Genomic DNA, 12170 nt, shown 5'->3' on the forward strand with positions numbered 1-12170 from the left:
CTCATTGTGGCTGTCTTTTAGAAGTTTATTACATTCCTTTGTAACAAAATGTACTAGAGGTTCTATCAGTAACTGATTTAACTCACATGTGGTGACAGGGCATAACTGTTCAACATCTGAATATAATAGAAACACTTTACCCTTAGTTAATTCTTTATCAAGAACAGATCTATCTTCACAGTCTATTTTTTAGTAATATGATGCAATACTTTTTTATGGCATAATACACGAAATGCAGTTTCTGTTGAAGCACACAATAAACATTTGTCATATTTCACATGTTTTTCTTTGAGATACCAGTCAAATATTGTAATACATTTGCATAATGCCTTACTATCAACCTGCCCTAATAAGGTTTTAAATTTACTAATGTGCTGTTTATACCAACATTGCAATTTACTAAAGTTTGGTTTATTCCTGCATGAATTATAAATAATATTCATACTTTCTAAGCATATACAAACTGTCTAAGAATATACAAACTGTTTTAAGAATATACAAACTGTTTAACATTATCCACACTAAATATGTGACACAGAGAAAAGTCTTGCCAGTTAGCAAGAAAACAGGTGATCAGGCTGTTGTTGCTGATGGCTAGAAATTTTTCAGAGTCACTTGAGAAGCTGGTGAAGCACAACAGGCAGCGGACTGCTGTACAAGTGGACATTCATCTTTTCTTGGAGAATTTATGGCACTGCGACTTTCTTGAACTAGTCTCACTCCAGATTTTAGATGTCTAAAAAACTTTACTACTGCAAGCTGCATAAACTGGAATACTTCTGTTTAGGATTTACACATACGTACAAATGTTAGTTACTGCAATTTAACTGAAGTGACCCTCTGCAGGGCTTACCATCACTCCTCCTGTGTTTGAATGCAGATTGTAGGTTCAAATGCAGGCTAGCTTGCCATTGAAAAAATTATATGGAGCTGCTTACTGCTTGGTCAGAAGATTCTAAACACCGAAGTGCTAGAGAGAAATAAAGAGATTTTATTTTTCTGCTTGTTTCATTTCACAGTCGGTGAATATTTTTGTTGGGGTCAGAGTTGTTCTATTATAAATTATTTGACTGCATACCTCAACTGCTCCTGTTTTGCCTCTTATTTTTGTTCTACCCCTTGTAATTCTTTTGATTTTTCAATTAAATCCTTTAATTTTATAATTAGTCAACGATGCCAGCATATCTCTCAACCTCTTAGAACAAGAAATTTGAACAAAGCCATAAAAAGTGGGACAAATGCCCAACATAGGGATTTTTTTTAAATATTGCTCTTACAGACTTTGAAAGTTGATGTAATAGGTTTTGTATTAGCATTAATTGTTTGAAAGGTATGAAGTCTGAAACACAAATGTCATTATTTTCTAACTTCCATTATTAATGATTTGCCACTAATTTGCCAGATGACCACAATTTTATGTAAAATGGACCAAAAATGTGAGGTAAAAAAATCTGGGCATTCTGTGAAAATCTCTTTCAGTTGTGAGGTATGCCAGACATTAGATTTTCCTACTTACTGTTTAGAAAAATGTATGTTGACACAAAACCTTTTCTATAAACTTTATAAGTGAAGTAGAGTAAGATTTAAAAGTTGTGCCCAGTTTAGCCCCCCTCCCCTCAATGATTTTTTTTGGGCTTTGTCTCGATTTCTGGCCGGAAAAATATGAGAAATATGGTTGACTGTGCTGCTATACTGAAAATGCTTCTGCACAGTAATATGTACATCTTGCGCCCAAGTGACTTTTGGCAGGATGCTGCTGTTTGTCTTAGTGTCCTAAGATGAATTCACAATCCTCAAACTGACCATTGGTGTGTATGTGAGTGAATATATGTGTTGGTCCTGTGTAAGAGTAGAGGCTCTGTAAAGAATTCCTTTCTCTGTACCGTTGAGTATGGGGATAGTCCATTGCTTCTCAATGACAATTAATTGGATATAGCCAGTCTCAGAGAAAGAATTAATGAAGAGAGAGAGGAAAGTGTGTTCATAGGTAGGTACTAGGCTATCGGCCGAAGGGCCTAAGTAAGCCCAGCCAACAAGGTTCCCTGGCTTACGTCACCCAAGAAAGTTAATTTCTTGTGCTCCTGTTGAGCAGAGTCACAGAAGTGATCCCTGGGGTGTAGTTCCTATTTCCCATCTACTCATCATGATTTTTCTTGGAGTGCTAATGAGGAACTTTGCTTGACATAGATGGGTTGCTTGTTCCAGAGTATAGGAAGTCTCTGGAACAGGAATCTATCCCTCCAGCATGTCCTGTTTATTGTGGTGACAAGGTATAGGTCCCTAGAGTGTGTAGCTCTGAGGGATTGGGATTTCTTTAGGTGTAGCGTGTCCAACAGCTTTGGGTTTAACATAGCTTTATATGTTAGGCAGAGATCTCCTCAGAGTAGGCGATATGCTACAGAGTAAAGCTGGAGGTTTTTGAGCTGGTCAGTGTAGGGCATCTGTTTTGAGGCCAGCAATCCTCTGTGAGGTACTTCTGTGGCCTTTCCAGGTGCTGCAGATGTCATGTGAGGTACATTCCAAAAGGGGCATTGTACTCTGTAATGGGTCTGAGTGCCGAGTAGAGGGGAAGAATGACCTCTTTTTTTCCTGGATGAGAACCCTTTTGTGATGAGGTGTGCCACATAGAAGGATTTCCTGACTACTGTTACGATGTGATTTTCAAACTAGAGACTACTGTCCCCTTGGGTCCCAAGGTCGCTTATCTCACATTTGGCATTAAGTAGATTGCCGTTTATGTGGTAGTTCATGGGTACAGAGTTTTTACCAAAGGGGATGCCAGTGCACTTTTTGGCATTGAGCTTGAGGCCATCCCTCTGACACCAGGACTCTGTCTCAGTGAGGCCCTTTTGTAGGATGTCCACATCATTTGGGGACTCGACTATGGCTCCTAGTTTGCAGTCATCTGCGAACTTCGTTAGCCAGAGGCCTTCTATGATAGCCTATACTTCAGAGAAGTAGATATCAAAACAGGAGAGGTCACAGGACTGAACCCTGTGGTACTCTTCTTGTCACTAGTTTGAAGTCAGATTTGGAGTCTGCAACTTTTACAGTGTGGGTTCTGTCAGTGAGCCACTTGGCAACCCATCTTGTGATGTAGGGATGTATACCTAGTTTAGTGAGTTTAGCTATAATTTCAGAATGGGGGATGGTGTCAAAAGCCTTGGCGAGGTAAAGATAGGCTGTGTGAACCACCTTACCCTCGTCTACGGCTTTGGTGACTGCCGCAAAGAAGTCGATCAGGTTCGGAATGCATGATCTGCCTTTCACAAACCTGAACTGTGTGGGGTCCAGAGTTTGGAGGTTACCAGTGTCTTTGTTTATGAGTTCCATGATGATACGTTCCATGGCCTTGCAGACTAGGCTCGTCGGGCTGATAGGGCGATAGTTCCCAGGATCAGTGGAGGCTCCCACTTTGTGGAGTGGGATAACTGCTGCTGTGCGCCATTCAGTGGGCACAAAGCCTGACGTGGGGCTATGATTGTACATGGTGCTTAGGTGGGGAGCCAGTTCGTTTTGAAGTTTGTATAAAACACAGCCTGGGATGTTATCCAGTCCCATGGATGCTGTGTTTTTGGTTTCAGAGAGTGCAGCTTTTAACTGCATAGATGTGATTACAGGGACTCTGCGTTCTTCCTGCATAGATATGGGCAGTGTAGGGGGTGAGGGGGGGGTAAAGTTAGCACTGAACCTATCTGCCAGGATGTTGGCAATATGAGTTGGTTCTGTGATTTTTCATGCCGTTGTGCTGTAAGTCCAAGCAGATTTGGGTGTTGCCATTGAGATTCTTGACATGGCTATAGAATGCTTTGTGGTTGCTCTTAGAATCAGTGCCGATTTTGTTTTTGTAACTAACTTTGGAGGGTCTTATAAGGGATCTGAGCTTCTTACTGAGGCTGACCAGAGAGTTCCTCCACTCATGGGATTTTACTGTCTTTTGCAACAGCTTCTTCCTTATTTTGTAGAGTTTGTTTATGGCAGTGGACCACCAGATTGGCTTCCTTTTTTTGGAGGATAGTGTCTTGGTTTTGTTTGGGAGAGCATTCGTGTAAGTGCTTATGGAGTGCATTTGTGTAGGATTCAGCAGTCATAACTTTGTCCATCTGCATGGGTGTCATGAAGTTCGCCACTTCTGTCTTAAGCTTGAAGTTGGCTTTGGAGAAATTTTTTACCGTGGTGTCCTTAATGGTGGTTGGGGGTGGGATGTGGATATCTAGGGTGATTAGCTTATGGTCGGATATGACCAACAAGGAGTTGACTTCAGGTGTGGAACACCTGTCACTCATGTTGGTAATGACTAGGTCTAGGGTATTGTTGCCCCTGGTGGGGGTGTGGATAAGTTGATCCAGGGCATTGGAATTTATGAATTCCAGAAGGCACTGAGCGAAGGAGTTGGTACAGGAGTAGTTTTCCCAGTTAATGGTGGGGTAGTTGAAATTTCCCGTTATTAGGGTGTTTGGTTGAACCCTAATATTTTCCAGTATATCAAGAAAAGAAGTGGGAATCCTGGGGCATGGTGGGGGATCTGTAGCAAGCTACAATTTGGATTGAAGTTTTGCCCAGAGTTAGTTGCACTTGGATAACCTTGGATGCATTATGCTGCGCAACTAGCCTGGAGGTGTGGATATCCTTAATGAATATGGGCACACCTCCGCCTTTGGTGTTCTGGTCCAGGTTAGATGGCTGAAACGTGTGGTATGAGTTATAGCCTGGTAATGCAGGGGTGCTCTCTAGAGCCTTGAACCAGGTCTCTGTCACTGCACAGATATTGATGTTCTCCATTTTAAGGAGTGCCTCGAGTGAGTGCATTTTGAGATTTAACTTCTAGCATTGATTAGCATTACCCTCAGTTTTTGCTTGCCTGTTCCTGTTATGGTGGTGAATTTGTCATTTGAACCTTGCCTGAAAAACGCATTATAGGGGCGGCAAGACCCTTAGCCAGTATCTGGAATCCCAGGGGTGACAGGTGCAGGCCATCTCTGGCAAAGCATCGTGGTCTGTCGACCATGTCATCCCAGGCAGGCAGATACTGGATCCCCTTAGAATGACACCAGAAGCTTAGCCAATTGTTGAAGTCAATCATTTTGTCCTTGTACTGTGGTATCATTCTGGGCATTGGCAGGATGCTACTCAGGGCTAGGGTCATACCTCCCTGGGCTACAAGATCAGAGCACTCTTCCATGTCTCTCTTCATGTAGTCCAGGGAGGTACATCTCAGATTGTTCATACCAACGTGGACAATGAGAGCGTCATATTTGTACTTGTTGTGGAGTGACCTGAGTGCGTGGGTTATGTGGTGGATCCTGGCACCCGACAGGCAGCTGACAGTAACCTTCTCCTTGTTTAGCCTGGTGAGTGGGATATTTGTGCCTGACTATAGAGTCACCTATGACTAGTGTGTTGGGTACGTTTTGCCTTATGGGGTGTGGTTTATTGGCACACTGAGTCTGTGGGCTATGTGTCATTTGGTTCTGTTGGGGGGGTGGAGGTTGCTTGTGTTTCTGCTTTTGAGGTCGCTGTTGTTTGAGCAGATTATTATTGAGAGTCTCCGTGAATGTTTGTGTTTCTATGTGTGGATTTTGGTGGTGTAGGTTTAGTGGGACTATGTGATGTGTGGTGTGGTGCAAGTGTTTACCTTCTCCTGTTGACTGTCAAGTTCGGTCTTGGTTGGAGAGAGCTTTACCTCCATTTTGGCTAGATAAGTGCATCTCTCACAGGTTGTGGTGTTGGGTGTTAGGAGAAGAGGGTTGTCTGTGTACATGAGGCAATTGCTACATTGCCCCGAGATGCCCAGATTCATCAGATAGACAAGAGAGAACACTGGGAGCTGACCCTTGAACATGCCTGAATAAAAAACTACTTTCCTCTAGACAAGTGAGGAAAGTGATTATAAGAGCTGTTCCTTTCTAAGCAAGTGAGGAAAGTAAGTGCAAAAACTGTTTTCCTCTAGGTAAAGATGAAGGCTGAGTGCTGTAGTGATTTGTAGCTTATTTAGTGCTAACAACAAGTTCTGAACAAGTGCTGAGCACGTCCAAGCAAATTCAAGTGCTAAAACTAAGACTCTATACCTGGATCTTGTGGTAGATAGGCTACCTAGTGCTTACCACTCCTACTGTTAAGCTAGAAGGCTTCCCTCCAACACAGAAAGACGTGGGGAGGGCTCAGAAGTTTACAAGCAGTCCTGGACACAACATATCTGTATCTGGACTAGACTAGTTATAGGAAAGTAAAAATCACAGCAGGAACAACAACTTAAATCTACCAAAAGGTACAGGACGGCACAACGAGTCCACAGCTTGAACAGGTCCCAATTTATTGATAAAAAACGAACAACACAAAATATCCAGAACAAACTCTATAATAACGAAGTTAAGCGCTTTCATCTGTCTTGTGCAGACTTCCTCAGAACTGCCATTATTACGTCAATATGCTTTTTATACTTGATTTTGGCACCAAAATCAAGTATAAAAAACATATTGACGTAATAATGGCAGTTCTGAGGAAGTCTGCATAAGACAGATGAAAGCACTTAACTTCGTTATTATAGAGTTTGTTCTGGATATTTTGTGTTTGTTTTTTATCAATAAATTGGGACCTGTTCAAGCTGTGGACTTGTTGTGCCGTCCTGTACCTTTTAGTTACAGGAAAGGTGGGAAACAAGCGTAAATGTGGGCTTTTATACCAGAAGGTTGAAACAGATGTAAAAACTGCCAAATATACTACAATTTCTGGGCCAGAAACCACTCTTGTGGTCGATAGGCTACCTAGTGTTTACCACTCCCACTGATGAGCTAGAAGGCTTCCCTCCAACACAGAAAGGCTTGGGGGGCTCAGTAGTTTACAAACAGTCCTGGATGCAGCAAATCTGTGTCTGGACTAGACTAGTAATAGGAAAGGTGGGAAACAAGCTTAGAATTTTTTATTTTTTATTATAAAGTGGAAAAGGAGAAACAGAAGATAACAGTACTACAATTACAGATTTTAAACAGCAGTTGTTACATTATTATATGCTTACTGTTTTGCGACTACATTAGTTTAAGTGCTCTGCTTGGTCTGCTGCATTCTCAGTGTAAGGACTATTAAAGGGGCTTACCGGAACTGTCAAAGAAGGAGTCTAGGTCATTATCCAGACAGAATGCAAGGATTATTTATGGATTATTTAGTCTAGATACTTGTGATTCAAACATCCAAATCTAGATTCTGATTCAGAAGTAATCCGTGTAGGTAATTGAATAGACATTGTGCAAGCTTCATCTGCTTCTCTCTAGTTGGGAAGATGAAAATCTGGTTTTAGCTAGAAACTGCACTGTGTTGTAAATTTGTAAGGAATGTGTGTAGTGATGTGCTACGAACTTCTTAGAGAAAAGAATGCAAGGCATACCTCTCAATTGTAATTTGCAATGGTATGGGTGGGGCTTAAGGGACATTAAAGCACTACTTCGCCTAGGGCACCATTGTGGCTAAGGCCGGCCCTGATTTTGGGAAGGTAGAGTGTTTTTTATGTGTAGTAGACAGCTTCAGGTAAATCATATGTGATGAGGTAGCACCGGAACCTTGCGTGAATGGGTAAATCAAGCCTAAAATGGATGCATAACTCCAAAAGTAGGACATCGTAAATTAGACATGAAAATAGTATTGTACTTCCCAAATTAGGGTAAGTTGAGAGGTATGAAAACTGGTTCAGGGGAGGATAAAAAAACACCAATTTTAAGGGTGTATGAGCAAAAATTTGAAACAGGCAGCAACCATACTGGAAATCTGGTTTATTGAGAAGAACGGCGTTAAATTACTGGTATAGTTATGAAAAAATATTGGGATAATAGGATTTGTACCTGTAAATCCTAAACTCCTTTATTCTGCATTATGTCGTGTAGGTGGTAAGATTTCTTATAAAAAATGGTTACCGGAACTATCGATTCGGCTTAGTAGGAACACTTGCTCCGAAAACACGGACTTTTTTTATGAAGACGACCCGGCCTCAAGTCAGATGACTGGTTTACGTTAGCAGCCGTTTTATTCATTTGTGTTCTGTTCTGTCACCAAAATCACGGGTCAGAATTTTGAGATAAATTAATGGATGCTCTTGAACAGCAAAAAATGTTGATAGGTCTGCGTGTTAAGTTGTATCTTGATAACACTACATAACCAAGTGTTCAATGTACCTTTCGTGGCACATAACCTCTTACCCCCATCAGTCACTGCAGCTGAGGAAGTGCGTTAACCAATTAACAGCGAGCGGTAGAACTGCAATCGAGGGTGGGGACCCAATCATTGACTACAGCGGAAAGTTTGCTGTCGATAAAAGTGAGCAGGAATAGTTAAAAACGGTTTATACGTGTTGGTTTCTATTAAGAATAATTAGCATTTGTGAGGGTGTGATTAAATAACCTCTGCGTATACTCTACTTTTTTAAGAGATGCAATACTGTTTTATGCGTTTACAGTTAAACAAATATAGCGGCGTAGGCTTTCCCTGGGAATTATTTAGTAACTGGTAGGACTTGGAGCAGATTTTCACAGAAGCGTCTAAAGGTATGTACCGAAAATTAAGACTGTTCATTGTACAGATCAGGTTGGAGTATTTAACGGCAACCCTTTTTTAATTCACAGTTGTCTTCTACGTTCTTTAAAATCGGACGTCTACAATTTTTTTTTAGATCTTAGACTTTGTGGAGAATTTTACAGGCTCTATTTTAATATGCACGTTTACTCCAAACTTTATTTTACTAACGTTGGTGCCGTTTTGGTCAAAGTTAATATTTCGCTGAACTGTGTACAAAGCTGGCATTATTGTATCCTAGCACCACACATAGATTGCGCAGAAGTGGGCGTGGTATGTGTGATTGACTTGACAAATGGAATAAAATTTGAGCCGAGGGAGGCTTATACATGCAGAAGTAAAGGGGTATTATATGCACTTAAATGCCTATGTGAACTTTATTACATAGGGGAGACTAAGAGAGAATTCCGTATTAGGTTGATGGAACATGTTAGGGATGTGAAAAATAAGAGAACAAAATAATTGCTTCATATTTTAATACATTTCATAATGGTGATGTGTCTTTGTTAAAAGGCACTGTTTTAGAAAGTGTGAAATGTTTATGTGATGATGAAAGTGTGTTGAAACAAAAGTTGTTATATAAAGAAATAATTTTTATTTTAAAGTATAAAACTATGACACCCACATGGCTTAACAATGAGCTGAATTGGAAATGTTTCCTTTACAATGGGATTTTATAATCATATAATTTTGTAATTAAGGGGTGTGTATTATCAATTAGAAGTTCTATATAAGAACATGCATTTTGCATCTCGAATGTTTGATATTCCTTGAAGGTGGAAACACCGAAGCGCTAGAGAGAAATAAAGAGATTTTATTTTTCTGCTTGTTTCATTTCACAGTTGGTGAATATTTTTCTTGGGGCCAGAGTTGTTCTATTATAAATTATTTGACTGCATACCTCAACTGCTCCTGTTTTGCCTCTTGTTCTACCCCTTGTAATTCTTTTGATTTTTTCAATTAAATCCTTTAATTATATAATTAGTCAACGATGCCAGCATATCTCTCAACCTCTTAGAACAAGAAATTTGAACAAAGCCATAAAAAGTGGGACAAATGCCCAACATAGGGAATTTTTTTTAAATATTGCTCTTACAGACTTTGAAAGTTGATGTAATAGGTTTTGTATTAGCATTAATTGTTTGAAAGGTATGAAGTCTGAAATACAAATGTCATTATTTTCTAACTTCCATTATTAATGCTTTGCCACTAATTTGCCAGATGACCACAATTTTATGAAGAATGGACCAAAAATGTGAGGTAAAAAAATCTGGGCATTCTGTGAAGTTGTGAGGTATGCCAGACATTAGATTTTCCTACTTACTGTTTAGAAAAATGTATGTTGACACACAACCTTTTCTATAAACTTTATAAGTGAAGTAGAGTAAGATTTAAAAGTTGTGCCTAGTTTTTTGGGCTTTGTCCCGATTTCTGGCCGGATAAATATGGTTGACTGTGCTGCTATACTGAAAATGCTTCTGCACAGTAATATGTACATCTTGCACCCAAGTGACTTTTGGCGGGATGCTGCTGTTTGTCTTCGCGTTCTAAGATGAATTCACAATCCCCAAACTGACCATTGGTGTGTATGTGAGTGAATATGTGTGTTGGTCCTGTGTAAGAGTAGCGGCTCTAAAGAATTCCTTTCTCTGTACCGTTGAGTATGGGGATAGTCCATTGCTTCTCGATGACAGTTAATTGGATATAGCCAATCTCAGAGAAAGAATTAATGAAGAGAGAGAGGAAAGTGTGTTCATAGGTAGGTACTAGGCTATTGGCCGAAGGGCCTAAGTAAGCCCAGCCAACAAGGTTCCCTGGCTTATGTCACCCAAGAAAGTTAATTTCTTGTGCCCCTGTTGAGCAGAGTCACAGAAGTGATCCCTGGGGTGTAGTTCCTATTTCCCATCTACTCATCATGATTTTTCTTGGAGTGCTAATGTGGAACTTTGCTTGACATAGATGGGTTGCTTGTTCCAGAGTATAGGAAGTCTCTGGAACAGGAATCTATCCCTTCAGCATGTCCTGTTTATTGTGGTGACAAGGTATAGGTCCCTAGAGCGTGTAGCTCTGAGGGATTGGGATTTCTTTAGGTGTAGCGTGTCCAACAGCTTTGGGTTTAACATAGCTTTATATGTTGGGCAGAGATCTCCTCAGAGTAGGCGATATGCTACAGAGTAAAGCTGGAGTTTTTTTGAGCTGGTCAGTGTAGGGCATCTGTTTTGAGGCCAGTAATCCTCTTTGTGAGGTACTTCTGTGGCCTTTCCAGGTGCTGCAGATGTCATGTGAGGTACATTCCAAAAGGGGCATTGTACTCTGTAATGGGTCTGAGTGCCGAGTAGAGGGGAAGAATGACCTCTTTTTTTTTCCTGGATGAGAACCCTTTTGTGATGTGTGCCACATAGAAGGATTTCCTGACTACTGTTGCGATGTGATTTTTAAAGGAGAGACTACTGTCCACTTGGGTCCCAAGGTCGCTTATCACACATTTGGAGTTAAGTAGACTGCCGTTTATGTGGTAGTCCATGGGTACAGAGTTTTTACCAAAGGGGATGCCAGTGCACTTTTTGGCATTGAGCTTGAGGCCATCCCTCTGACACCAGGCCTCTGTCTCAGTGAGGCCCTTTTGTAGGATGTCCACATCATTTGGGGACTCTACTATGGCTCCTAGTTTGCAGTCATCTGCGAACTTCGTTAGCCAGAGGCCTTCTGTGATAGCCTATACTTCAGAGAAGTAGATATCAAAACAGGAGAGGTCACAGGACTGAACCCTGTGGTACTCTTCTTGTCACTGGTTTGAAGTCAGATTTGGAGTCTGCAACTTTTACAGTGTGGGTTCTGTCAGTGAGCCACTTGGCAACCCATCTTGTGATGTAGGGATGTATACCTAGTTTAGTGAGTTTAGCTATAATTTCAGAATGGGGGATGGTGTCAAAAGCCTTGGCGAGGTAAAGATAGGCTGTGTGAATCACCTTACCCTCTTCTACGGCTTTGGTGACTGCCTCAAAGAAGTCGATCAGGTTCGGAATGCATGATCTGCCTTTCACAAACCTGAACTGGGTGGGGTCCAGAGTTTGGAGGTTACCAGTGTCTTTGTTTGAGTTCCATGATGATACGTTCCATGGCCTTGCAGACCAGGCTCGTCGGGCTGATAGGGCGATAGTTCCCAGGATCAGTGGAGGCTCCCACTTTGTGGAGTGGGATAACTGCTGCTGTGCGCCATTCAGTGGGCACAAAGCCTGACGTGGGGCTATGATTGTACATGGTGCTTAGGTGGGGAGCCAGTTTGTTTTGAAGTTTGTATAAAACAGCCTGGGATGTTATCCAATCCCATGGATGCTGTGTTTTTGGTTTCAGAGAGTGCAGCTTTTAACTGCATAGATGTGATTACAGGGACTCTGCATTCTTCCTACATAGATAGGTTCAGTGCTAACTTTACCCCCCTCTCACCCCCTACACTGCCCATATCTGCCAGGATGTTGGCAATATCAGTTGGTTCTGTAATTTTTCATGCCATTGTGCTGTAAGTCCAAGCAGATTTGGGTGTTGCCATTGAGATTCTTGACATGGCTATAGAATGCTTTGTGGTTGCTCTTAGAATCAGTGCCGATTTT

General features: G+C 41.2%; 1 protein-coding gene across 8 annotated transcripts in view; it reads left to right on the forward strand.

Moving 5' to 3' along the window:
• The first annotated feature begins 7452 nt into the window (after window positions 1-7452).
• The window catches only part of B3GALT4 (beta-1,3-galactosyltransferase 4), a 476996-nt gene continuing 472278 nt past the window's right edge, over window positions 7453-12170 (forward strand). For 5 of the 8 annotated variants that reach the window (XM_044083527.1, XM_044083524.1, XM_044083530.1 and 2 more), the window contains exon 1: window positions 7500-7654. The gene's annotated coding sequence lies outside the window, so the exon portion shown is untranslated. The other 3 variants (XM_044083525.1, XM_044083526.1, XM_044083528.1) reach the window with 2 other exon arrangements.

This window comes from Protopterus annectens, chromosome 9.part0 (genome assembly GCF_019279795.1).
Source record: "Protopterus annectens isolate FY-2018-M chromosome 9.part0, PAN1.0, whole genome shotgun sequence".
Classification (NCBI taxonomy): domain Eukaryota; kingdom Metazoa; phylum Chordata; order Ceratodontiformes; family Protopteridae; genus Protopterus; species Protopterus annectens.